Source organism: Eurosta solidaginis, chromosome 1, assembly GCF_040869045.1.
Source record: "Eurosta solidaginis isolate ZX-2024a chromosome 1, ASM4086904v1, whole genome shotgun sequence".
NCBI classification, from domain to species: domain Eukaryota; kingdom Metazoa; phylum Arthropoda; class Insecta; order Diptera; family Tephritidae; genus Eurosta; species Eurosta solidaginis.
The window spans coordinates 216,766,826-216,793,787 of NC_090319.1; positions in this window are offsets into that span (position 1 = coordinate 216,766,826).

The following is a 26,962-nucleotide window of genomic DNA, read 5'->3' on the forward strand; positions in this document are numbered from 1 at the left end:
CGTCACACACGACAAGTGAAAAATTAGTTATTCTTTCTGCTTTGCCTGCTGCTTCTAAACATACAGCAGTTGCTAATACGTGTGCTATGGCTACCAATATTGACGCTTGTTCTACTGTTAAAAATAGTGCTATGAACGTAGAAAACAACAAAAATAATTCTTCAGTACCAATAGCTATTAACAATGCTACCACCACAGCTGTATCTCAAACCTATGAGAATAACTCTGTTAACAATTCTGCTAATAGTGGTAGATCGTTTGCTTCGGTTCTTAAATCACAGGCTAATAACTCTAATGTTACCTGTATGGATGGCGCTGGTAATAAAAACAATGTTAATAACAAACAAACATACAAACGTCGTAAGTAGCCTAGCACTGTCGCTTCGATTACAACTTCTGCACCTGGCTTATCATCATCTACTTCTACGTTCACATCTACATCTATTTCTACGCCTGCATCTTTATCCCCTTCTGCGCTGAAAGATAGCACTAAAGTTTTCAAGCGTCGTATGCCAAATTTCGTTGGCTCTAATGCTAATAATGAGTTGGGAGTTATTGGAATGATTTGGCTTCATCTATCGTCATTTCAGCCATCATTTTCTTCTAATGATATGATTAGCTACCTGGTAAGGCATCTGAAGGCTGATCGGGCTAATTTTTCATGCAAAGGGCTCGTTAAGAAGGATACACCTATTGACTCAATAACCAAAGTCAACTTTAAGCTTGGCGTTACTAATGCTGTTTATGAGAAAATTTTATCGCCAGACTTGTGGCCTGCTGGTGTGAATGTTCGCCCTTTCCGTTTTTTTCCTCAAGTGGAAAAGCAACTCCAGTTCACCTAGCTTCCAGCAGTAATGAGAACATAACTAACAAACAGCTTAAAGTGTATTTCCAAAATGCTTCTGGTATCAGGACTAAATCGCACATTTTGAGAGCATTTAGTTGCCAATTGGAGTACGATATTTTTGTCATTGTTGAATCCTGGCTTACTTCGGATTTCTTCGACGCTGAGTTCTTCGATCCCAAGCTATTCGTCGTTTTTCTTAAGGACAGGGATTGTACTAAAACTGGGCGTTCAAGAGGGGGTGGCGCTGTTCAACGCAAGTATAATGCCTCCCTTATTATGTTAGATAATTCTGATACCATCCTTGACCAGATCTGCGTCAATGTCCGTGGTTCTCCACAGTCTGGATCTCTATATCTGGTTGCATCATACATACCGCCGAACAGCTTGGAAGAAATTTACAAAGCTCATGTGAACAATATATCGTCCCTATTTTTAAATAAATTAGGAGATAATCAGTTATGTGTTTTAGGGGATTTTAACCTTTGTGATATTTCTTGGTCACATAGTTACTCTGCGTCAGGCCTATTACCTAATAATATTACTAAGTCTTTTGAGTCATACGTTATAGATAATATCTTAAGTCTAAATTTGCATCAAATCAATGGTTTCAAAAACAGGCTCGATAGAATATTAGATCTTATTTTTATTAGTAATGACATAAATTCTTATCTTTCTGAGTGCCATGCGCCATTCGCACCATTCTGCTCTAATTCTTAAATTCGAATTTTATGAGTTTGGAGCTCGCTCTTTAATTGATTATTTTTCGTTTAACTTTTTGAAGTGTGACTTTTCTAGACTCGATCAGGATCTAGCTGAAATAGACTGGGCCAATTTGCTTTCCATCTCTGATGTTGGTCATTGCTTTGAAATATTTAAGTCGACTCTCTTTGATCTGTGTACGAGGCATGTACCAGTTGCGAAAAGGAAACCATATAGGTTGCCATGGTACACAACAAGGTTAAAAAAGTTGAAGAATTTAAGAAACAAGTTCTTCAAAAAGTTTAAAAGAACCAAAAACCCGTTATTTTTTACCAAATATAAACATTATGTGAAGGATTTCAACTGTCTAGAGAAGTTTCTTTACAGAAACTACATTACAAGCTTTGAGACGAATATAAAGTCTAATCCGAAAGCATTCTGGAATTACGTTAAGTCGAAGAAATCTCGCTCCTTGGTGCCTGCCACCGTCTTCTACAAGGACAGACCTACTAACACTCCCCACAATGTGGCTAACGCGTTTGCTGAATTTTTTAGTTCTAATTTTGCTAATCATGATGCTAGTCCCTCGTCTGACTTCTCGTCTGAAATTTCTTCGTCCCTAAATTTTGGTTCAATGTCAATTTCATTTTAAGATATCTTCAGTGGTATCTCGAAACTGAGCAACTCTACTAAAGCTGACATTGATGGTCTCTCGGCTGCCTTGCTAAAAGGATGCACTTCCCTAGTTGTCCCGTTAGAGATCATGTTCAATTTGTCACTTAGCTTTGGTGAGTTTATTGATGCTTGGAAATTCGCCTCGATAACTCCTATTTATAAATCTGGCAGTAAGACTGATGTCTGCAATTACAGGCCAATTTCAATTACAGAGACAGTATGTGTTTGGTTCTGGTCGCTCTACCATTTCCAATCTTGTGGAGTTCAGTGAATATTGTATCTCTGCCTTTTCATCTGGTCTTCAGGTCGACTGTATTTACACCGACTTTTCCAACGCTTTTGATAAGGTATCGCATAATGTTCTAATTCACAAACTGTACTGCCTTGGCTTTCATTCAACCTTTTTGCAGTGGCTAAAATCATATCTAAGTAATAGATGGTGTGCCGTCTCTATTGATGGGGTATCATCAGATCCCTTTTTGGCGACATCGGGCGTCCCGCAGGGTAGTATTTTGGGACCATTACTTTTTGTCTTATTCATCAATGACATTAGCTCATGCTTCTCTTACGCTAGATTTCTGTTGTACGCCGATGATCTCAAAGTTTACTCTGTTGTAAATTCCGCAAACGATATGATTAATCTTCAAGCTGATATTGATAAACTTTACTCCTAGTGCATTAGATCTCATCTTTCGTTAAATATAAATAAATGCTTCCACGTAACCTACTCAAAATCTCTTTCAAATCTCAACAGTTCGTTTAGTATCGCTAACAGTACCTTGCAGACTTACTTACTTACTTAATTGGCGCTTAACCGTCTAAACGGTTATGGCCGTCCAACAAGGCGCGCCAGTCGCTCCTTCGCTCCGCCAACCGGCGCCAATTGGTCACACCAAGGGAGTTTAAATCGTTGTCCACCTGGTCCTTCCAACGGAGTGGGGGCCGCCCTCTACCTCTGCTTCCATAGGCGGGTTCCGATAGAAACACTTTCTTGGCCGGAGCATCATATTTCATTCGCATAACATGGCCTAGCCAGCGCAGCCGCTGCGCTGTAATTCGCTGGACTATGTTGATGTCTGCGTATAGCTCGTACAGCTCATCATTAAATCTTCTTCGGTACTCGCCATCGCCAACGCGTAGAGGTCCATAAATCTTTCGAAAAACTTTTCTCTCGAACACTCCCAAAGCCGCTTCAACTGCTGTTGTCATGGTCCATGCTTCTGCCCCATATAGCAGGACGGGTACGATAAGTGACTTGTAGAGTACGATTTTCCTTCGCCGAGAGAGGACTTTACTTTTCAATTGCCTACCTAGTCCAAAGTAGCATTTATTGGCAAGATTGATTCTTCGCTGGTTTTCAGTGCTGATGTTTTTGCTAGTGTTGATGCTGGTTCCCAAATAAACGAAGTCTTTTACTATTTCGAAATTATGGCTGCCAACAGTAGCGTGGTTGCCAAGGCGCATATGCGCTGTCTCTTTGCTCGATGACAGCAGGTACTTCGTTTTGTCCTCATTCACCATCAAACCCATCTTTACCGCTTCTTTTTCCAGCTTGGAGTAAGCAGAACTAACAGCGCGGGTGTTTAGGCCGATGATATCATATGCCAGTAATTGCACGCTTTTATAGTATATTGTTCCAGTGCGGTTAAGTTCTGCAGCTAGTATAATTTTCTCCAGCATCAAATTAAAGAAATCGCACGATAGGGGGTCACCCTGTCTGAAACCTCGTTTAGTTTCGAACGGCTCGGAGAGGTTCTTCCCAATTCTGACTGAGCTGATGGTGTTGCTCAACGTCATTTTGCACAGCAGTATAAGTTTTGCGGGGAAACCAAATTCAGACATAGCGGCATATAGGCAGCTCCTTTTCGTGCTGTCGAAGGCGGCTTTAAAGTCGACGAAGAGGTGATGTGTGTCGATTCTCTTTTCACGGGTTTTTTCCAAGTTTTGGCGCATTGTGAAAATCTGGCCGATGAAAGATTTACCAGGTCTGAAGCCGCACTGATAAGGTCCAATCAGCCGGTTCACGGTGGGCTTCAATCTTTCGCACAATACACTTGAAAGGACCTTATATGCGATATTAAGTACCTTGCAGAATGTTGAAAAAATCAAAGATCTTGGGGTTGTATTTGATACAAAATTTATGTTCGTGAACCATATTGATTTCATCATTGCCAAGGCCTATGCTATGCTGGGCTTCATTTGGCGTAATAGTTCGGAGTTGTCTGACCCGTATACTTTAAAAGTACTATACTCCTCATTCGTGCGTTCTCATCTTGAGTATGCTACCATCATTTTGAGACCTTTCTAAATTTTTATATCAAACATACGTTGCACGTGGTAGACAATGATTTCAACATTTCATCAGATGGAATACTTGGTAAGGATTTCCTAAAATAAAATAAATGCGATATCAGCTATGCAACAAATTGCATTTCCTTCTGGATAGACAATGAAAAGATCGCACTTCCCATCCTTCACGGAATGGAAAGCGATACATTTGCTATACCACCTCGTTGCCAAGTTTATAGAATTTTCGCTTTGGTAAAAGACTCAGAACCACTCTTCGTGGATTCTCAAGAAATTTCTGACGGTGTTTTCACAGCGAAATGTATAGTTGATACTAGTAATCCGTTCATCAAAGTAATAAACACCACAAATATCGTAAAATACGTAAATAACTGCAACATTCAAACAGAAAAACTTTCTAATATCACGTTTATAAAATCAATAACCCAGTAAAACAAGATAGTCGTCTTTAATACTTAAAAGCATTTTAGAAAAACAAATACCTAATTATGCTGAAAATAAGCTTATTAACTTATATTTACAATATTCCAATATTTTTGCGCTAGACAATGATAAAATGACAATAAACAATTTTTATGAACAAAAACTAAGACTAAACGATACGACGCCAGTATATATTAAAAATTAACGCCTATCATACTTTCAGCGCGAAGAAATAAATAAACAGGTTAATAAATTAATGGAAAACGAGTTGATCGAAAATAGTTGTTCGAATTATAACAGTCCCTTGATTTTGGTACCGAAAAAAGACCTAAATGGCCAAAAATCGTATAGAATATGCCTTGACTTTAGCGCTGTAAATAAAAAGTTAATTGCCGATAAATTTCCTTTGGCACGTGTAGACTATATTTTGGATAACCTTGGCCGTGCGAAATTCTTTTCTACTTTAGATCTTTTTTTGGGTTTTCACCAAATTCCACTTCACAAAGATTCAAGAGACATAACATCTTTAGTACTGACCGCGGAGCTTTTCGATGGAAGGTGTTACCATTTGGTTTAAACGTGGCTCCAAATTCATTTTCAAGAATGATGTCAATTGCATTTTCTGGTATTTCACCCAACCAAGCCTTTATGTGTGTAGACGATATAATAGTAATTGGATGTAGCGAAGCACATCATCTCACCAATCTAAAAAAAGTTTTCGAGACCTGTAGGAAGTTCAACTTGCGACTTAACCCAAAAAAATTTAATTTTCTTAGACCTGAAGTAACTTTCTTAGGGCATAAATGCTCAGCAAATGGGTTGCTACCAGACGATACAAAAATTGAAGCAATTAAAAGGTATCCTAAGCCACGCGATAAAGATGCTGTCCGAAGATTCGTGGCATTTGCAAATTATTATAGGAGATTTATTCCAAATTTCGCTTCTTTAGCAGCTCCATTGAATCGTTTGAGTAGAAAAAAGGTTGAATTTAATTGGGATACGGCATGTGAGTTAGCTTTCGATAAACTAAGAAAAGTCTGATTTCTCCAAAACTATAACAATATCCAAATTTCAGCAAAGTATTTTTAATTACGGTAGCTGCTTCAAAGTTGGCTTGTGGTGCGATTCTGAGTCAATATCATAATGGTAACGACTTGCCAATTTGTTTTACTTCAAAAGCCTTTAGCAAATCGGAACAAAATAAAGCAGTAATAGAATTAGAACTTTATGGAAGCTATGGAAGCAGAGGTAGAGGGCGGCCCCCACTCCTTTGGAAGGACCAGGTGGAAAACGATTTAAACTCCCTTGGTGTGACCAATTGGCGCCGGTTGGCGGAGCGAAGGAGCGACTGGCGCGCCTTGTTGGACGGCCATAACCGTTTAGACGGTTAAGCGCCAATTAAGTAAGTAAGTAAGAATTAGAACTTTTGGCAATATATTTTGCAATAAGGCAATTTCGTGCATATATCTATGGCACTTACTTCAAAGTTAAATCAGATCATCGTCCACTAGTTTATCTATTTAATATGAAAGATCCGTCGTCGAAACTTTCTAGAATCCGTTTGGAATTGCCCGAATATAATTTTACCATAGAATATATTAATGGAAAATCTAACGTAGGTGCAGACGCATTATCGCGAATTTCAATTCAAGAACTAAAAATTCCAATAATCAAATTTTAGCAGTACAGACGAGATCTATGACGAAACGTCACGAACAACTACAACAATCGGCTGAGGACATAAACGAAGAAAATGTCAAATTACAGGTATTCGACAAATTTTCATATAATTTTTCCAAGAAAATCCATAGTATAAAAAGCCAAATTTGTCATGACAACGATAATAATAAAATTAATTAAAAAATATATGCGCATTTAAACAAAAACAAGTAAGGAAGGTTAAGTTCGGGTGTAACCGAACATTACATACTCAGTTGAGAGCTATGGAGACAAAATAAGGGAAAATCACCATGTAGGAAAATGAACCTAGGGTAACCCTGGAATGTGTTGTTTGTACGATATGGGTATCAAATGAAAGGTGTTAATGAATATTTTAAAAGGGCGTGGGCCTTAGTATAGTATAGGGACTTATGGGACTTAGTTCTATAGGTGGACGCATTTTGGAGATATCGCCATAAGGGTGCACCAGGGGTGACTCTAGAATTTGTTTGTATGACATGGGTATCAAATGAAAGGTGTTAATGAGTATTTTAAAAGGGAGTGGGCCTTAGCTCTTTATCTGGACGCTTTTTCGAGATATCGCCATAAAGGTGGACCAGAGGTGACTCTAGAATTTGTTTGTACGATATGGGTATCAAATGAAAGGTGTTAATGGGTATTTTAAAAGGGAGTGGGCCTTAATTCTATAGGCTGACGGCTTTTCGAGATATCGCCATAAAGGTGGACCAGGGGTGACTCTAGAATTTGTTTGTACGATATGGGTAACAAATGAAAGGTGTTAATGGGTATTTTAAAAAGGAGTGGGCCTTAATTCTATAGGCGGACGGCTTTTCGAGATATCGCCATAAAGGTGGACCAGGGGTGACTCTAGAATTTGTTTGTGCGATATGGGTATCAAATGAAAGGTGCTAATGAGTATTTTAAAAGGGAGTGGGCCTTAGTTCTATAGGTGGACGCATTTTCGAGATATCGCCATAAAGGTGGACCAGGGGTGACTCTAGAATTTGTTTGTACTATATGGGTATCAAATGAAAGGTGTTAATGAGGATTTTAAAAGGGAGTGGGCCTTAATTCTATAGGCGGACGGCTTTTCGAGATATCGCCATAAAGGTAGACCAGGGGTGACTCTAGAATTTGTTTGTACGATATGGGTATCAAATGAAAGGTGATAATGAGTATTTTAAAAGGGAGTGGGCCTTAGTTCTATAGGTGGGCGTCTTTTAGAGATATCGCCATAAAGGTGGACCAGGGGTCACACTAGAATTTGTTTGTACGATATGGGTATCAAATGAAAGGTGTTAATGAGTATTTTAAAAGGGAGTGGGCCTTAATTCTATAGGCGGACGGCTTTTCGAGATATCGCCATAAAGGTAGACCAGGGGTGACTCTAGAATTTGTTTGTACGATATGGGTATCAAATGAAAGGTGATAATGAGTATTTTAAAAGGGAGTGGGCCTTAGTTCTATAGGTGGGCGCCTTTTAGAGATATCGCCATAAAGGTGGACCAGGGGTCACACTAGAATTTGTTTGTACGATATGGGTATCAAATGAAAGGTGTTAATGAATATTTTAAAAGGGCGTGGGCCTTAGTTCTCTAGGTGGACGCCTTTTCGAGATATCGCCATAAAAGGTGGACCAGAGGTGACTCTAGAATTTGTTTGTACGATATGGGTATGAAAAGAAAGGTCTTAATGAGTTTTTTAAAAGGGCGTTGGCCTCAGTTCTATAGGTGGACGCCTTACGAAATATCGCCATAAAGGTGGACTAAGGGTGACTCTAGAATTTGTTTGTACTATATGGGTATCAAATGAAAGGTGTTAATGAGTATTTTAATAGGGAGTGGGCCTTAATTCTATAGGCGGACGGCTTTTCGAGATATCGCCATAAAGGTAGACCAGGGGTGACTCTAGAATTTGTTTGTACGATATGGGTATCAAATGAAAGGTGATAATGAGTATTTTAAAAGGGAGTGGGCCTTAGTTCTATAGGTGGGCGCCTTTTAGAGATATCGCATAAAGGTGGACCAGGGGTCACACTAGAATTTGTTTGTACGATATGGGTATCAAATGAAAGGTGTTAATGAGTATTTTAAAAGGGAGTGGGCCTTAGCTCTATAGGTGGACGCCTTTTCGGGATATCGTTATAAAGGTGGACCAGGGGTCACTCTAGAATGCGTTTGTACATTATGGGTGTCAAACGCAAGTTGTTAATGAGTGTTTTAAAAGGGAGTGGGCCTTAGTTCTATGGGTGGACGCCTTTTCGAGATATTGCCATAAAGGTGGACCAGGGGTGACTCTAGAATTTGTTTGTATGACATGGGTATCAGATGAAAGGTGTTAATGAGTATTTTAAAAGGGAGTGGGCCTTAGTTCTATGGGTGGACGCCTTTTCGGGATATCGCCATAAAGGTGGACGAGGGGTGTCTCTAGAATTTGTTTGTACGATATGGGTATCAAATAAAAAGTGTTAATGAGTATTTTAAAAGGTAGTGGGCCTTAGTTTTATAGGTGGACGCCTTTTCGAGATATCGCCATAAAGGTGGACCAGGGATGACTCTAGAATGCGTTTATACATTATGGGGTATCAAATGAAAGGTGTTAATGAGTATTTTAAAAGGGAATGGGCCTTAGTTGTATGGGTGGACGGCTTTTCGAAATATCGATATAAAGGTGGACCAGGGGTGACTCTAGAATTTGTTTGTACGATATGGGTATCAGATGAAAGGTGTTAATGAGTATTTTAAAAGGAGTGGGCCTTTTCGAGATATCGCCATAAAGGTGGACCAGGGGTGACTTTAGAATTTGTTTACGATATGGGTATCAAATGAAAGGTGTTAATGAGTATTTTAAAAGTGATTGGGCCTTAGTTCTATAGGTGGACGCCTTTTCGGGATGTCGTTATAAAGGTGGACCAGGGTTGACTCTAGAATGCGTTTGTACATTATGAGTATCAAACGAAAGGTGATAATGAGTATTTTAAAGGGAGTGGACCTTAGTTCTATTTTTCGATATATCGTCATAAAGGGGGACCAGGGGTGACTCTATAATGTGTTTGTAAAATATGGGTGTCAAATTAAAGGTATTAATAAGAATTTTAAAAGGGAGTTGTGGTAGTTGTATATGTGAAGGCGTTTTCGAGATTTCGACCAAAATGTGGACCAGGGTGACCCAGAACATAATCTGTCGGGTACCGCTAATTTAAATACCACGAACAGTATTCCTGCCATGATTCTAAGGGCTCTCGATTTCGCCCTGCAGAACTTTTTCATTTTATTCTACTTAATATGGTAGGTGTCACCCATTTTACAAAGTTTTTTTCTAAAGTTATATTTTGCGTCAATAAACCAATGCAATTACCATGTTTCATCCCTTTTTTCGTATTTGGTATAGAATTATGGCATTTTTTAATTTTTGTATTTTTTGAAATCGAAAAAGTGGGCGTGGTCATAGTCGTACTTCGGCTATTTTTTATACGAATACAAAGTGTGTTCAGATAATTATGTGAACTGAGTTTAGTAAAGATATATCGATTTTTGCTCAAGTTATCGTGTTAACGGCCGAGCGGAAGGACAGACGATCTACTGTGTATAAGAACAGAAAACAGTTATCGTCCTAGGTTCTAAGCGCCTACCAAATTTCACAAGGATTGTTATATATTTGTTCGACTTATGGCATTAAATGTATCCTAGACAAATCAAATGAAAAAGGCCGGAGCCACGCCCATTTTGAAATTTTCTTTTGTTTTTGTATTTTGTTGCACCATATCATTACTGGAGTTGACTGTCGACATAATTTACTTATATACTGTAAAATATTAAATTTTTTGTAAAAATTTCACTTTAAAAACATTTTTTTTTTAAAGTGGGCGTGGTCGTTCTCCGATTTTGCTAATTTTTATTAAGCATACATATAGTAATAGAGTAACGTTCCTGCCAAATTTCATCATGATGTCTTCAACGACTGCCAAATTACAGCTTGCAAAACTTCTAAATTACCTTCTTTTAAAAGTGGGCGGTGCCACGCCCATTGTCCAAAATTTTACTTATTTTCTATTCTGCGTCATAAGTTCAACTCACCTACCAAGTTTCATCGCTTTATCCGCCTTTGGTAATGAATTATCGCACTTTTTCGATTTTTCGAAATTTTCGATATCGAAAAAGTGGGCGTGGTTATAGTCCGATATCGTTCATTTTAAATAGCGATCTGGGATGAGTGTCCAGGAACCTACATACCAAATTTCGTCAAGATACCTCAAAATTTACTCAAGTTATCGTGTTAACGGACAGACGGACGGACGGACGGACGGACATGGCTCAATCGAATTTTTTTTCGATACTGATGATTTTGATATATGGAAGTCTATATCTATCTCGATTTCTTTATACCTGTACAACCAACCGTTATCCAATCAAAGTTAGTATACTCTGTGAGCTCTGCTCAACTGAGTATAAAAAACTTGAGTTACTTAATATTGTGTGTACTAACAAAATAATGCAATTAGATGAATTACTTTTGAAGCTTGAAAAAGAAGCTGGTAAACACAATATTAAGCAAGCAGAATGGCAAAAAGATGATCAAATATTTAAATATTTTTCTATTTCAAATCTTAAAAGTACAGGGAATTCAATTTTAAAAAATTTACAAATACTATTAATAGAGCCTGTCGAAACAGTTACGGACAACGACAAAAAACTTAAACTAATGGAAATTTACCACAATGACCTGATATCAGGTGGTCACTGCGGAAATAAAAAGCTTTACGCAAAAATACGTACAAAATATATTGGAAAGGTATGACCCGTGATATTGCCACATACGTCAAAAATTGCAAAAAGTGCCTTTTGAATAAAGTAAAGCCAAAAACCAAAGAAAATTTGGTGCTTACACCAACACCCTGCAAACCTTTCGATGTCGTAGTTATAGATAATAGGACCTTTGCCTGAGTCGAATAATTGGAATAAGTTCGCGGCTACCATTATGTGTAAGCAAATACCTAGTTGCAATATTAATCCCTGATAAGACAGCAAAAACAATTGCAACTGCCATTTTTGAAGGCTTCATCCTCATTTATGGCATAATGAAATCAATTAAAATCCATTTAGGAACCGAATATAAAATGAAATTTTCTCTGAATTAACTAAACTCCTAAAAATTGAACATAACAGCTTATCATCATGAAACCCTAGGTACAATTGAAAGAAATTATTTGTTATCTTTATTAATGACATACGTCATTGTTTCAGTTATGCTGAATTCTTATTGTTTGCTGATGACTTGAAAATTTTTGCATCAATCACGACTCAATCTGAGTCCACTATGCTCCAAGCTGATCTTGATAACGTAATGGACTGGTGTAAACGGAATCGTCTGCTTTTAAATATAAGTAAATGTTTTAGTATTACCTTTGCTAAAACTCGAAATGTTCTTCCTGTTTCGTATCATATTGGGGACTCTACGCTGAGGGTTGTTGATGAAATATCAGATCTTGGTGTAGTCTTTGATGCGAAGTTTCTATTCCACAGTCAGATTAATTATGTCATTGCGAAGTCTTATTCCACACTCGCGTTCATTCGCCGTTTCAGTATGGATTTTAGTGATCCTTATACTTTAAAATTTATTTAATAATTTGGGAAAAATTTAAACAACGTGACATCAGGACGGACAAGGCGACAGCTGTTTCGATTATACCTTGTAAATCTCTTCAAAGCCTTTTCTCCCGGGAGTGGGAGTCGAACTCGCACCCCTACGATAGTTGAAATGGTTGTAAACGCATTCAGCTACGTCATGCCTAATACTTATACTTTAAAACTTTTATTTACAACCCTAGTGCGGTCTAAACTAGAATATGCTGTTTTCATTTGGAGGCCGTACCATGCCTGCCATATAGACCGACTTGAGCGTATTCAAAAAATATTTTTGCGATTTGCCCTCCGGTCTTTGCGTTTTCAGGACCCTGTTCCAACATACAGTTCTAGGTGTCTTTTAATTAACCTTAAATCTTTAGTGAGTAGAAGATCAATGCTTTCATTGACATTTTTATATGATATCATCAATGGGACGGTTGACTCGCCCTATCTTTTAGAACGTATACGGTTCAATGTACCATCGCGAACCCTTCGATGTCACGATTTTTTCTGGTTAGATAGATTTAGAACGACTTATGCTTCCAACTCTCCAATTGCTAGGGCAATGAGGGAGTTTAATTTGCTGTATTCTATAGATATTGATTTTGCATTAAATAAATTTAGGTTTAAACTGCTACTGAATGAAATTATTTGAATATTTTATATTTATTAGTTAAGATATATTAGTAAATAGTCTGTAAGGAGGTTCTGATTGTCCTAGACTATAATATGAATAAATAAATAAATAAATAAATAAATCATCGGGTGTTTAATGAATATTTACGAGCTTTTCTAAACGATAACTTCCCCGAAATAAACGTCCGATATTTGAATTATTTTACATTTTTCATAATACAACTCCTAGTACAGTTTTTGATAATGGATTTACTCCATACGAATTAGTATTCGGTATAAATGTTACCTTACCAAATGAAGTTCAAAAGGAACAAATCGATCCAATATACAATGTTGAAAATTATGCAAAAGAAGTAAAATATAGACTACAAAAAACACATAAAATTGCAAAAGATTTAATTAACAAACATAAAATTAAAAATAAGGATCTATATGATAAGAGGGCGAGTCCGTTAGTTATTAATATAAACGATAATGTAGTAGTACAAAAAGAACCTAGAAATCAACACGAAAGTATTTACCAAGTACCATATATAGTCAAAAAAATTGTTGGAATTAATGTCACGGTTTTAGATGAGATAAATAAAAAGGAAAAAACAGTTCACAAAAACCGAACCAATAAGGTAAACTAAATTTTTTTTTAATACAAGTTTACAATCTAACTTGTAACTAATTTTAGATTTTCATTACTCTGTTATTGAAGCAAGAAGTCTCAAATTAAAATTTATATTAATATACGAAAACAAAAATTTAAATTGGAATGTAAATAAAACCAAATATTAATATGCACGCACTATTTGTAATTAATATATATACTACATTAATTTAATGCAATAGAAATTAGAAAACAAATTACATGTAAGTAATTGAATTCATATTATAATATTAACAAAATCAAATGTAAAAAGAAAAAAAATTTTTCTGACTGAATGAATGGAAAAAGGGGAGGAACACCCTAATATCATACATTCATTCAATCAAAACAATTTAAGTCATGGGATCAAGAAGAATATGACAAATCTGATCAACTTGTCAGATTCTTCTTTTTCTAATGAAGGGTGGTATAACCGCACTGCGTTACCCAGCCTTTGCGCACTAAACATTCCCCTGAGTGCAAGTGGCATCGCTGTCAGCTGTTGTTGAACAGTATAGCCAATTGCACTCAGCAGGGCCAATTGCATTCAGCAACGAAAAATGATGGCCGCTGAGCTTGGGTGAAAAACGAGCGTGGTGGGACGTCGTGTTTATGTTTATGAGCTCGTCTGTTAGCACGACGTCTGGCTTTGTCTACGGAAGAATGCATTATAAATTGTCGGCAAAAGCCGCTCGCGCATTTCTTGGAATGAGATAAAGTTTTGTCACCAATAGATACTTTATCGTTAAAAATGTTAACAAAAACGTGATACTTTGTGCTTGAATTGTGCTGGCAATGCTATAGCCATGGTGAAGCCGTAAGGAGGTAACAGCGAGCGGACGTACACACAAACTCCATGTAATTTGTTTGTGTAATTCGTTGGTGATAATGTCAAAAATACTCTGATAAATGTTCGTACTGTCAAAATTCATGAGAAAAGTTGCAATCAGCTTGGCTAATGCTTTCACCTTTAATGACTTCGCCATCAATCAGCTTTGGCAGCATAGTTTGAATTAATAATCAACATAAACGATTTGATTTCGTTTTGATATGGCAGAATACAAAGCAAAATCATTTCGTTAATTTGACGTTCTTAACGTTAATAAACGAAACGAAATGACTTTGTTTCGTTTATTAACGTTAATTATCGTGACGAAATGATATCGGTTCGTTGTTTAAGCATGCCTGATAATTCCTCACATAGATCCTGGCAGCCTCCATAGCATAACCGCAAAATTTTTCAGCAAGTCAGTAAAGTCGTTTAATCAAATTTATACCGGATTTTGCAAAACAACATCACCTGTTAGCTCGTTAATTAACTTAATATTTATTTATTTATTTATTTATTTAACAACTGTACATGTAAGACAACAGTCTTTTAAAAGTACATAAACTAACATTAATTAACATAGTAAATTTAAATAAAATGCATTAACTTTAAATTTAATTGAACTTAAATCTAAGTAGAACAAGTACGGAAGGTTAAGTTCGGGTGTAACCGAACATTACATACTCAGTTGAGAGCTATGGTGACAACATAAGGGAAAATAACCATGTAGGAAAATGAACCAAGGGTAATCCTGGAATGTGTTTGTATGACATGTGTATCAAATGAAAGGGTATTTTATGAGGGAGTGGGCCATAGTTCTATAGGGGGACGCCATTAAGGGATATCGCCATAAAGGTGGATCAGGATTGACTCTAGAATTTGTTTGTACGATATGGGTATCAAATTAAATGTATTAATGAGGGTTTTAAAAGGGAGTGGTGGTAGTTGTATAGGTGGTCGCCTTTTCGAGATATCGGCATAAAGGTGGACCAGGGGTGACTCTAGAATGTGTTTGTATGATATGGGTATCAAATTAAAGGTATTAATGAGGGCTTTAAAAGGGAGTGGTGATAGTTGTATAGGTGGTCGCATTTTCGAGATATCGGCATAAAGGTGGACCAGGGTGACTCTAGAATACGTTTGTACAATATGGGTATCAAACGAAAGGTGTTAATGAGTATTTTAAAAGGGCGTGATCCTTAGTTCCATAGGTGGACGCCGTTTCGACATATCGCCATAAAGGTGGACCAGGGGTGAACCTAGAATTTGTTTGTACTATATGGGTATCAAAAGAAAGGGGTTAATGAACATTTTAAAAGGGAGTGCGCCTTAGTTCTATAAGTGGACGCCTTTTGGAGATATCGCCATTAAGGTGGACCAGGGGTGACTCTAGAATGCGTTTGTACAATATGGGTATCAAACGAAAGGTATTAATGAGTATTTCAAAAGGGCGTGGGGTTTAGTTCTATAGGTGGACGCCTTTTCGAGATATCGCCATTAAGGTGGACCAGGGGTGACTCTAGAATGTTTTGTACTATATGTGTATCAAATTAAAGGTATTAATGAGGGTTTTAAAAGGGAGTGGTGGTAGTTGTATAGGTGGTCGCCTTTTCGAGATATCGGCATAAAGGTGGACCAGGGGTGACTCTAGAATGCGTTTGTACAATATGGGTATCAAACGAAAGGTATTAATGAGTATTTCAAAAGGGCGTGGGGTTTAGTTCTATAGGTGGACACCTTTTCGAGATATCGCCATTAAGGTGGACCAGGGGTGACTCTAGAATTTGTTTGTACGATATGGGTATCAAACGAAAGGTGTTAGTGAGTATTTTAAAAGGGAGTGATCCTTAGTTCCATAGGTGGACGCCGTTTCGACATATCGCCATAAAGGTGGACCAGGGGTGACCCTAGAATTTGTTTGTACGATATGGGTATCAAATGAAAGGGGTTAATGCACATTTTAAAAGGGAGTGCGCCTTAGTTCTATAGGTGGACGCCTTTTCGAGATATCGCCATTAAGGTGGACCAGGGGTGACTCTAGAATGCGTTTGTAAAATATGGGTATCAAACGAAAGGTGTTAATGAGTATTTCAAAAGGGCGTGGGGTTTAGTTCTATAGGCGGACGCCTTTTCGAGATATCGCCATTAAGGTGGACCAGGGGTGACTCTAGAATGTGTTTGTACTATATGTGTATCATACTAAAGGTATTAATGAGGGTTTTAAAAGGGAGTGGTGATAGTTGTATAGGTGGTCGCCTTTTCTATATATCGGCATAAAGGTGGACCAAGGGTGACTCTAGAATGCTTTTGTACAATATGGGTATCAAACGAAAGGTGTTAATGAGTATTTTAAAAGGGCGTGGGGCTTAGTTCTATAGGTGGACGCCTTGTCGAGATATCGCCATAAAGGTGGACCAGGGGTGACTCTAGAATGTGTTTGTACGATATGGGTATCAAACGAAAGGTGTTAGTTAGTATTTTAAAAGGGAGTGATCCTTAGTTCCATAGGTGAACGCCGTTTCGAGATATCACCATAAAGGTGGACCAGGGGTGAACCTAGAATTTGTTTGTAATATATGGGTATCAAAAGAAAGGGGTTAATGAACATTTTAAAAGGGAGTGCGCCTTAGTTCTATAAGTGGACGCCTTTTGGAGATATCGCCATTAAGGTGGACCAGGGGTGACTCTAGAATGCGTTTGTACAATATGGGTATCAAACGAAAGGTATTAATGAGTATTTCAAAAGGGCGTGGGGTTTAGTTCTATAGGTGGACGCCTTTTCGAGATATCGCCATTAAGGTGGACCAGGGGTGACTCTAGAATGTGTTTGTACTATATGTGTATCAAATTGAAGGTATTAATGAGGGTTTTAAAAGGGAGTGGTGGTAGTTGTATAGGTGGTCGCCTTTTCGAGATATCGGCATAAAGGTGGACCAGGGGTGACTCTAGAATGCGTTTGTACAATATGGGTATCAAACGAAAGGTGTTAATGAGTATTTTAAAAGGGCGTGGGGCTTAGTTTTATAGGTGGACGCCTTTTCGAGATATCGGCATAAAGGTGGACCAGGGGTGACTCTAAAATGCGTTTGTACAATATGGGTATCAAACGAAAGGTGTTAATTAGTATTTTAAAAGGGCGTGGGGCTTAGTTCAATAGGTGGACGCCTTTTCGAGATATCGCCATTAAGGTGGACCAGGGGTGACTCTAGAATGCGTTTGTACAATATGGGTATCAAACGAAAGGTGTAATGAGTATTTCAAAAGGGCGTGGGGTTTAGTTGTATAGGTGGACGCCTTTTCGAGATATCGCCATTAAGGTGGACCAGGGGTGACTCTAGAATGTGTTTGTACTATATGTGTATCAAATTAAAGGTATTAATGAGGGTTTTAAAAGGGAGTGGTGGTAGTTGTATAGGTGGTCGCCTTTTCGAGATATCGGCATAAAGGTGGACCAGGGGTGACTCTAGAATGCGTTTGTACAATATGGGTATCAAACGAAAGGTGTTAATGAGTATTTTAAAAGGGCGTGGGGCTTAGTTCTATAGGTGGACGCATTTTCGAGATATCGCCATAAAGGTGGACCAGGGGTGACTCTAGAATGCGTTTGTTCAATATGGGTATCAAACGAAAGGTGTTAATGAGTAATTTAAAAGGGCGTGGGGCTTAGTTCTATAGGTGGACGCCTTTTCGAGATATCGCCATAAAGGTGGATCAGGGGTGACTCTAGGATGCGTTTGTATAATATGGGTATCATACGAAAGGTGTTAATGAGTATTTTAAAAGGACGTGGGGCTTAGTTCAATAGGTGGACGCCTTTTCGAGATATCGTCATAAAAATGGACCAGGGGTGACTCTAGAATGTGTTTGTACTATATGTGTATCAAATTAAAGGTATTAATGAGGGTTTTAAAAGGGAGTGGTGGTAGTTGTATAGGTGGTCGCCTTTTCGCGATATCGGATAAAGGTGGATCAGGAGTGACTCTAGAATGCGCTTGTACAATAAGGGTATCAAACGAAAGGTGTTAATGAGTAATTCAAAAGGTCGTGGGGTTTAGTTCTATAGGTGGACGCCTTTTCGAGATATCGCCATTAAGGTGGACCAGGGGTGACTCTAGAATGTGTTTGTAATATATGTGTATCAAAAATAAAGGTATTAATGAGGGTTGTAAAAGGGAGTGGTGGTAGTTGTATAGGTGGTCGCCTTTTCGAGATATCGGCGTAAAGGTGGACCAGGGGTGACTCTAGAATGCGTTTGTACAATATGGGTATCAAACGAAAGGTGTTAATGAGTATTTTAAAAGGGCGTCGGTCTTAGTCCTATATGTGGACGCCTTTTCGAGATATCACCATAAAGGTGGACCAGGGGTGACTCTAGAATGCGTTTGTACAATATGGGTATCAAACGAAAGGTGTTAATGAGTATTTTAAAAGGGCGTGGGGCTTAGTTCTATAGGTGGACGCCTTTTCGAGATATCGTCATTAAGGTGGACCAGGGGTGACTCTAGAACGTGTTTGTAATATATGTGTATCAAAAATAAAGGTATTAATGAGGGTTTTAAAATGGAGTGGTGGTAGTTGTATAGGTGGTCGCCTTTTCGAGATATCGGCGTAAAGGTGGACCAGGGGTGACTCTAGAATGCGTTTGTACAATATGGGTATCAAACGAAAGGTGTTAATGAGTATTTTAAAAGGGCGTCGGTCTTAGTCCTATATGTGGACGCCTTTTCGAGATATCACCATAAAGGTGGACCAGGGGTGACTCTAGAATGCGTTTGTACAATATGGGTATCAAACGAAAGGTGTTAATGAGTATTTTAAAAGGGCGTGGGGCTTAGTTCTATAGGTGGACGCCTTTTCGAGATACCACCATAAAGGTGGACCAGGGGGTGACTCTAGAATGCGTTTGTACAATATGGGTATCAAACGAAAGGTGTTAATGAATATTTCAAAAGGGCGTGGGGTTTAGTTCTATAGGTGGACGCCTTTTCGAGATATCGCCATTAAGGTGGACCAGGGGTGACTCTAGAATGTGTTTGTACGATATGGGTATCAAATTAAAGCTATTAATGAGGGTTTTAAAAGAGAGTGGTGGTAGTTGTATAGGTGGTCGCCTTTTCGAGATATCGGCATAAAGGTGGACCAGGGGTGACTCTAGAATGCGTTTGTACAATATGGGTATCAAACGAAAGGTGTTAATGAGTATTTTAAAAGAGCGTGGGGCTTAGTTCAATAGGTGGACGCCTTTTCGAGATATCGCCATTAAGGTGGACCAGGGGTGACTCTAGAATGTGTTTGTAATATATGTGTAATAAATTAAAGGTATTACTGAGGGTTTTAAAAGGGAGTGGTGGTAGTTGTATAGGTGGTCGCCTTTTCGCGATATCGACATAAAGGTAGACCAGGGGTGACTCTAGAATGCGTTTGTACAATATGGGTATCAAACGAAAGGTGTTAATGAGTATTTTAAAAGGGCGTGGGGCTTAGTTCTATTGGTGGATGCCTTTTCGAGATATCGCCATAAAGGTGGACCAGGGGTGACTCTAGAATGCGTTTGTACAATATGGGTATCAAACGAAAGGTGTTAATGAGTATTTTAAAAGGGCGTGGGGCTTAGTTCTATAGGTGGACGCCTTTTCGAGATATCGCCATTAAGGTGGACCAGGGGTGACTCTAGAATGCGTTTGTACAATATGGGTATCAAACGAAAGGTGTTAATGAGTATTTTAAAAGGGCGTGGGGCTTAGTTCTATAGGTGGACGCGTTTTCGAGATATCGCCATTAAGGTGGACCAGGGGTGACTCTAGAATGCGTTTGTACAATATGGGTATCAAACGAAAGGTGTTAATGAGTATTTCAAAAGGGCGTGGGGTTTAGTTCTATAGGTGGACGCCTTTTCGAGATATCGCCATTAAGGTGGACCAGGGGTGACTCTAGAATGTGTTTGTACGATATGGGTATCAAATTAAAGCTATTAATGAGGGTTTTAAAAGAGAGTGGCGGTAGTTGTATAGGTGGTCCCCTTTTCGGGATATCGGCATAAAGGTGAACCAGGAGTGACTCTAGAATGCGTTTGTACAATAAGGGTATCAAACGAAAGGTGTTAATGAGTAATTCAAAAGGTCGTGGGGTTTAGCTCTATAGGTGGACCAGGGGGTGACTCTAGAATGCGTTTGTATAATATGGGTATCAAACGAAAGGTGTTAATGAGTATTTCAAAAGGGCGTGGGGTTTAGTTCTATAGGTGGACGCCTTTTCGAGATATCGCCATTAAGGTGGACCAGGGGTGACTCTAGAATGTGTTTGTAAGATATGGGTATCAAATTAAAGCTATTAATGAGGGTTTTAAAAGAGAGTGGTGGTAGTTGTATAGGTGGTCGCCTTTTCGAGATATCGGCATAAAGGTGGACCAGGGGTGACTCTAGAATGCGTTTGTACAATATGGGTATCAAACGAAAGGTGTTAATGAGTATTTTAAAAGGGCGTGGGGCTTAGTTCAATAGGTGGAAGCCTTTTTGAGATATCGCCATTAAGGTGGACCAGGGGTGACTCTAGAATGTGTTTGTAATATATGTGTAATAAATTAAAGATATTACAGAGGGTTTTAAAAGGGAGTGGTGGTAGTTGTATAGGTGGTCGCCTTTTCGCGATATCGGCATAAAGGTGGACCAGGGGTGACTCTAGAATGCGTTTGTACAATATGGGCATCAAACGAAAGGTGTTAATGAGTATTTTAAAAGGGAGTGGGGCTTAGTTCTATAGGTGGACGCCTTTTCGAGATATCGCCATAAAGGTGGACCAGGGGTGACTCTAGAATGCGTTTGTACAATATGGGTATCAAACGAAAGGTGCTAATGAGTATTTTAAAAGGGCGTGGGGCTTAGTTCTATAGGTGGACGCCTTTTCGAGATATCGCCATTAAGGTGGACCAGGGGTGACTCTAGAATGCGTTTGTACAATATGGGTATCAAACGAAAGGTGTTAATGAGTATTTCAAAAGGGCGTGGGGTTTAGTTCTATAGGTGGACGCCTTTTCGAGATATCGCCATTAAGGTGGACCAGGGGTGACTCTAGAATGTGTTTGTAATATATGTGTATCAAAAATAAAGGTATTAATGAGGGTTTCAAAACGGAGTGGTGGTAGTTGTATAGGTGGTCGCCTTTTCGAGATATCGGCGTAAAGGTGGACCAGGGGTGACTCTAGAATGCGTTTGTACGATATGGGTATCAAACGAAAGGTGTTAATGAGTATTTTAAAAGGGCGTTGGGCTTAGTTCTATAGGTGGACGCCTTTTCGAGATATCGTCATTAAGGTGGACCAGGGGTGACTCTAGAATGTGTTTGTAATATATGTGTATCAAAAATAAAGGTATTAATGAGGGTTTTAAAATGGAGTGGTGGTAGTTGTATAGGTGGTCGCCTTTTCGAGATATCGGCGTAAAGGTGGACCAGGGGTGACTCTAGAATGCGTTTGTACAATATGGGTATCAAACGAAAGGTGTTAATGAATATTTCAAAAGGGCGTGGGGTTTAGTTCTATAGGTGGACGCCTTTTCGAGACATCGCCATTAAGGTGGAAGGGGTGACTCTAGAATGTGTTTGTACGATATGGGTATCAAATTAAAGCTATTAATGAGGGTTTTAAAAGAGAGTGGTGGTAGTTGTATAGGTGGTCGCCTTTCCGAGATATCGGCGTAAAGGTGGACCAGGGGTGACTCTAGAATGCGTTTGTACAATATGGGTATCAAACGAAAGGTGTTAATGAGTATTTTAAAAGGGCGTGGGGCTTAGTTCTATAGGTGGACGCCTTTTCGAGATATCGCCATTAAGGTGGACCAGGGGTGACTCTAGAATGTGTTTGTAATATATGTGTAATAAATTAAAGGTATTACTGAGGGTTTTAAAAGGGAGTGGTGGTAGTAGTTGTATAGGTGGTCGCCTTTTCGCGATATCGGCATAAAGGTAGACCAGGGGTGACTCTAGAATGCGTTTGTACAATATGGGTATCAAACGAAAGGTGTTAATTAGTATTTTAAAAGGGCGTGGGGCTTAGTTCTATTGGTGGACGCCTTTTCGAGATATCGCCATAAAGGTGAACCAGGGGTGACTCTAGAATGCGTTTGTACAATATGGGTATCAAACGAAAGGTGTTAATGAGTATTTTAAAAGGGCGTGGGGCTTAGTTCTATAGGTGGACGCCTTTTCGAGATATCGCCATTAAGGTGGACCAGGGGTGACTCTAGAATGCGTTTGTACAATATGGGTATCAAACGAAAGGTGTTAATGAGTATTTTAAAAGGGCGTGGGGCTTAGTTCTATAGGTGGACCCCTTTTCGAGATATCGCCATTAAGGTGGACCAGGGGGTGACTCTAGAATGCGTTTGTACAATATGGGTATCAAACGAAAGGTGTTAATGAGTATTTTAAAAGGGCGTCGGTCTTAGTCCCATATGTGGACGCCTTTTCGAGATATCACCATAAAGGTGGACCAGGGGTGACTCTAGAATGCGTTTGTACAATATGGGTATCAAACGAAAGGTGTTAATGAGTATTTTAAAAGGGCGTGGGGCTTAGTTCTATAGGTGGACGCCTTTTCGAGATATCGCCATTAACGTGGACCAGGGGTGACTCTAGAATGTGTTTGTACGATATGGGTATCAAATTAAAGCTATTAATGAGGGTTTTAAAAGAGAGTGGCGGTAGTTGTATAGGTGGTCCCCTTTTCGGGATATCGGCATAAAGGTGAACCAGGAGTGACTCTAGAATGCGTTTGTACAATAAGGGTATCAAACGAAAGGTGTTAATGAGTAATTCAAAAGGTCGTGGGGTTTAGCTCTATAGGTGGACCAGGGGTGACTCTAGAATGCGTTTGTACAATATGGGTATCAAACGAAAGGTGTTAATGAGTATTTCAAAAGGGGTTGGGGTTTAGTTCTATAGGTGGACGCCTTTTCGAGATATCGCCATTAAGGTGGACCAGGGGTGACTCTAGAATGTGTTTGTAAGATATGGGTATCAAATTAAAGCTATTAATGAGGGTTTTAAAAGAGAGTGGTGGTAGTTGTATAGGTGGTCGCCTTTTCGAGATATCGGCATAAAGGTGGACCAGGGATGACTCTAGAATGCGTTTGTACAATATGGGTATCAAACGAAAGGTGTTAATGAGTATTTTAAAAGGGCGTGGGGCTTAGTTCAATAGGTGGACGCCTTTTCGAGATATCGCCATTAAGGTGGACCAGGGGTGACTCTAGAATGTGTTTGTACGATATGGGTATCAAATTAAAGCTATTAATGAGGGTTTTAAAAGAGAGTGGCGGTAGTTGTATAGGTGGTCCCCTTTTCGAGATATCGCCATAAAGGTGGACCAGGGGTGACTCTAGAATGCGTTTGTACAATATGGGTATCAAACGAAAGGTGTTAATGAGTATTTTAAAAGGGCGTGGGGCTTAGTTCTATAGGTGAACGCCTTTTCGAGATATCGCCATAAAGATGGCCCAGGGGTGACTCTGGAATGCGTTTGTACAATATGAGTATCAAACGAAAGGTGTTAATGAGTAATTCAAAAGGCCGTGGGGTTTAGCTCTATAGGTGGACGCCTTTTCGAGATATCGCCATTAGGGTGGACCAGGGGTGACTCTAGAATGTGTTTGTACTATATGTGTATCAAATTAAAGGTATTACTGAGGGTTTTAAAAGGGAGTGGTGGTAGTTGTATAGGTGGTCGCCTTTTCGCGATATGGGCATAAGGGTGGACCAGGGGTGACTCTAGAATGCGTTTGTACAATATGAGTATCAAACGAAAGGTGTTAATGAGTATTTTAAAAGGGCGTGGGGCATAGTTCTATAGGTGGACGCCTTTTCGAGATATCGCCATTAAGGTGGACCAGGGGTGACTCCAGAATGCGTTTGTACAATATGGGTATCAAACGAAAGGTGTTAATGAGTATTTTAAAAGGGCGTGGGGCTTAGTTCTATAGGTGGACGCCTTTTCGAGATATCGCCATTAAGGTGGACCAGGGGTGACTCTAGAATGCGTTTGTACAATATGAGTATCAAACGAAAGGTGTTAATGAGTATTTTAAAAGGGCGTGGGCATAGTTCTATAGGTGGACGCCTTTTCGAGATATCGCCATTAAGGTGGAGCAGGGGTGACTCTAGAATGCGTTTGTACAATATGGGTATCAAACGAAAGGTGTTAATGAGTATTTCAAAAGGGCGTGGGGTTTAGTTCTATAGGTGGACGCCTTTCCGAGATATCGCCATTAAGGTGGACCAGGGGTGACTCTAGAATGTGTTTGTACGATATGGGTATCAAATTAAAGCTATTAGTGAGGGTTTTAAAAGAGAGTGGCGGTAGTTGTATAGGTGGTCCCCTTTTCGAGATATCGCCATAAAGGTGGACCAGGGGTGACTCTAGAATGCGTTTGTACAATATGGGTATCAAACGAAAGGTGTTAATGAGTATTTCAAAAGGGCGTGGGGTTTAGTTCTATAGGTGGACGCCTTTTCGAGATATCGCCATTAAGGTGGACCAGGGGTGACTCAAGAATGCGTTTGTACAATATGAGTATCAAACGAAAGGTGTTAATGAGTATTTCAAAAGGGCGTGGGGTTTAGTTCTATAGGTGGACGCCTTTTCGAGATATCGCCATTAAGGTGGACCAGGGGTGACTCTAGAATGCGTTTGTACAATAAGGGTATCAAACGAAAGGTGTTAATGAGTAATTCAAAAGGTCGTGGGGTTTAGCTCTATAGGTGGACGCCTTTTCGAGATATCGCCATTAGGGTGGACCAGGGGTGACTCTAGAATGTGTTTGTACTATATGTGTATCAAATTAAAGGTATTACTGAGGGTTTTAAAAGGGAGTGGTGGTAGTTGTATAGGTGGTCGCCTTTTCGCGATATCGGCATAAGGGTGGACCAGGGGTGACTCTAGAATGCGTTTGTACAATATGAGTATCAAACGAAAGGTGTTAATGAGTATTTTAAAAGGGCGTGGGGCATAGTTCTATAGGTGGACGCCTTTTCGAGATATCGCCATTAAGGTGGACCAGGGGTGACTCCAGAATGCGTTTGTACAATATGGGTATCAAACGAAAGGTGTTAATGAGTATTTTAAAAGGGCGTGGGGCTTAGTTCTATAGGTGGACGCCTTTTCGAGATATCGCCATTAAGGTGGACCAGGGGTGACTCTAGAATGCGTTTGTACAATATGAGTATCAAACGAAAGGTGTTAATGAGTATTTTAAAAGGGCGTGGGGCATAGTTCTATAGGTGGACGCCTTTTCGAGATATCGCCATTAAGGTGGAGCAGGGGCGACTCTAGAATGCGTTTGTACAATATGGGTATCAAACGAAAGGTGTTAATGAGTATTTCAAAAGGGCGTGGGGTTTAGTTCTATAGGTGGACGCCTTTTCGAGATATCGCCATTAAGGTGGACCAGGGGTGACTCTAGAATGTGTTTGTACGATATGGGTATCAAATTAAAGCTATTAATGAGGGTTTTAAAAGAGAGTGGCGGTAGTTGTATAGGTGGTCCCCTTTTCGAGATATCGCCATAAAGGTGGACCAGGGGTGACTCTAGAATGCGTTTGTACAATATGGGTATCAAACGAAAGGTGTTAATGAGTATTTTAAAAGGGCGTGGGGCATAGTTCTATAGGTGGACGCCTTTTCGAGATATCGCCATTAAGGTGGACCAGGGGTGACTCTAGAATGCGTTTGTACAATATGAGTATCAAACGAAAGGTGTTAATGAGTATTTTAAAAGGGCGTGGGGCTTAGTTCTATAGGTGAACGCCTTTTCGAGATATCGCCATAAAGATGGCCCAGGGGTGACTCTGGAATGCGTTTGTACAATATGGGTATCAAACGAAAGGTGCTAATGAGTATTTAAAAAGGGCGTGCGGTTTAGTTCTATAGGTGGACGCCTTTTCGAGATATCGCCATTAGGGTGGATCAGGGGTGACGCTAGAATGTGTTTGTACTATATGTGTATCAAATTAAAGGTATTACTCAGGGTTTTAAAAGGGAGTGGTGGTAGTTGTATAGGTGGTCGCCTTTTCGCGATATCGGCATAAGGGTGGACCAGGGGTGACTCTAGAATGCGTTTGTACAATATGAGTATCAAACGAAAGGTGTTAATGAGTATTTTAAAAGGGCGTGTGGCTTAGTTCTTTGGTGGACGCCTTTTTTGAGATATTGCCATAAAGGTGGACCAGGGGTGACTCTAGAATGCGTTTGTACAATATGGGTATCAAACGAAAGGTGTTAATGAGTATTTTAAAAGGGCGTGTGGCTTAGTTCTTTGGTATACGCCTTTTCGAGGTATTGCCATAAAGGTGGACCAGGGGTGACTCTAGAATGCGTTTGTACAATATGGGTATCAAACGAAAGGTGTTAATGAGTATTTTAAAAGGGCGTGGGGCTTAGTTCTATAGGTGGACGCCTTTTCGAGATATCGTCATTAAGGTGGACCAGGGGTGACTCTAGAATGTGTTTGTAATATATTTGTATCAAAAATAAAGGTATTAATGAGGGTTTTAAAAGGGAGTGGTGGTAGTTGTATAGGTGGTCGCCTTTTCGAGATATCGGCGTAAAGGTGGACCAG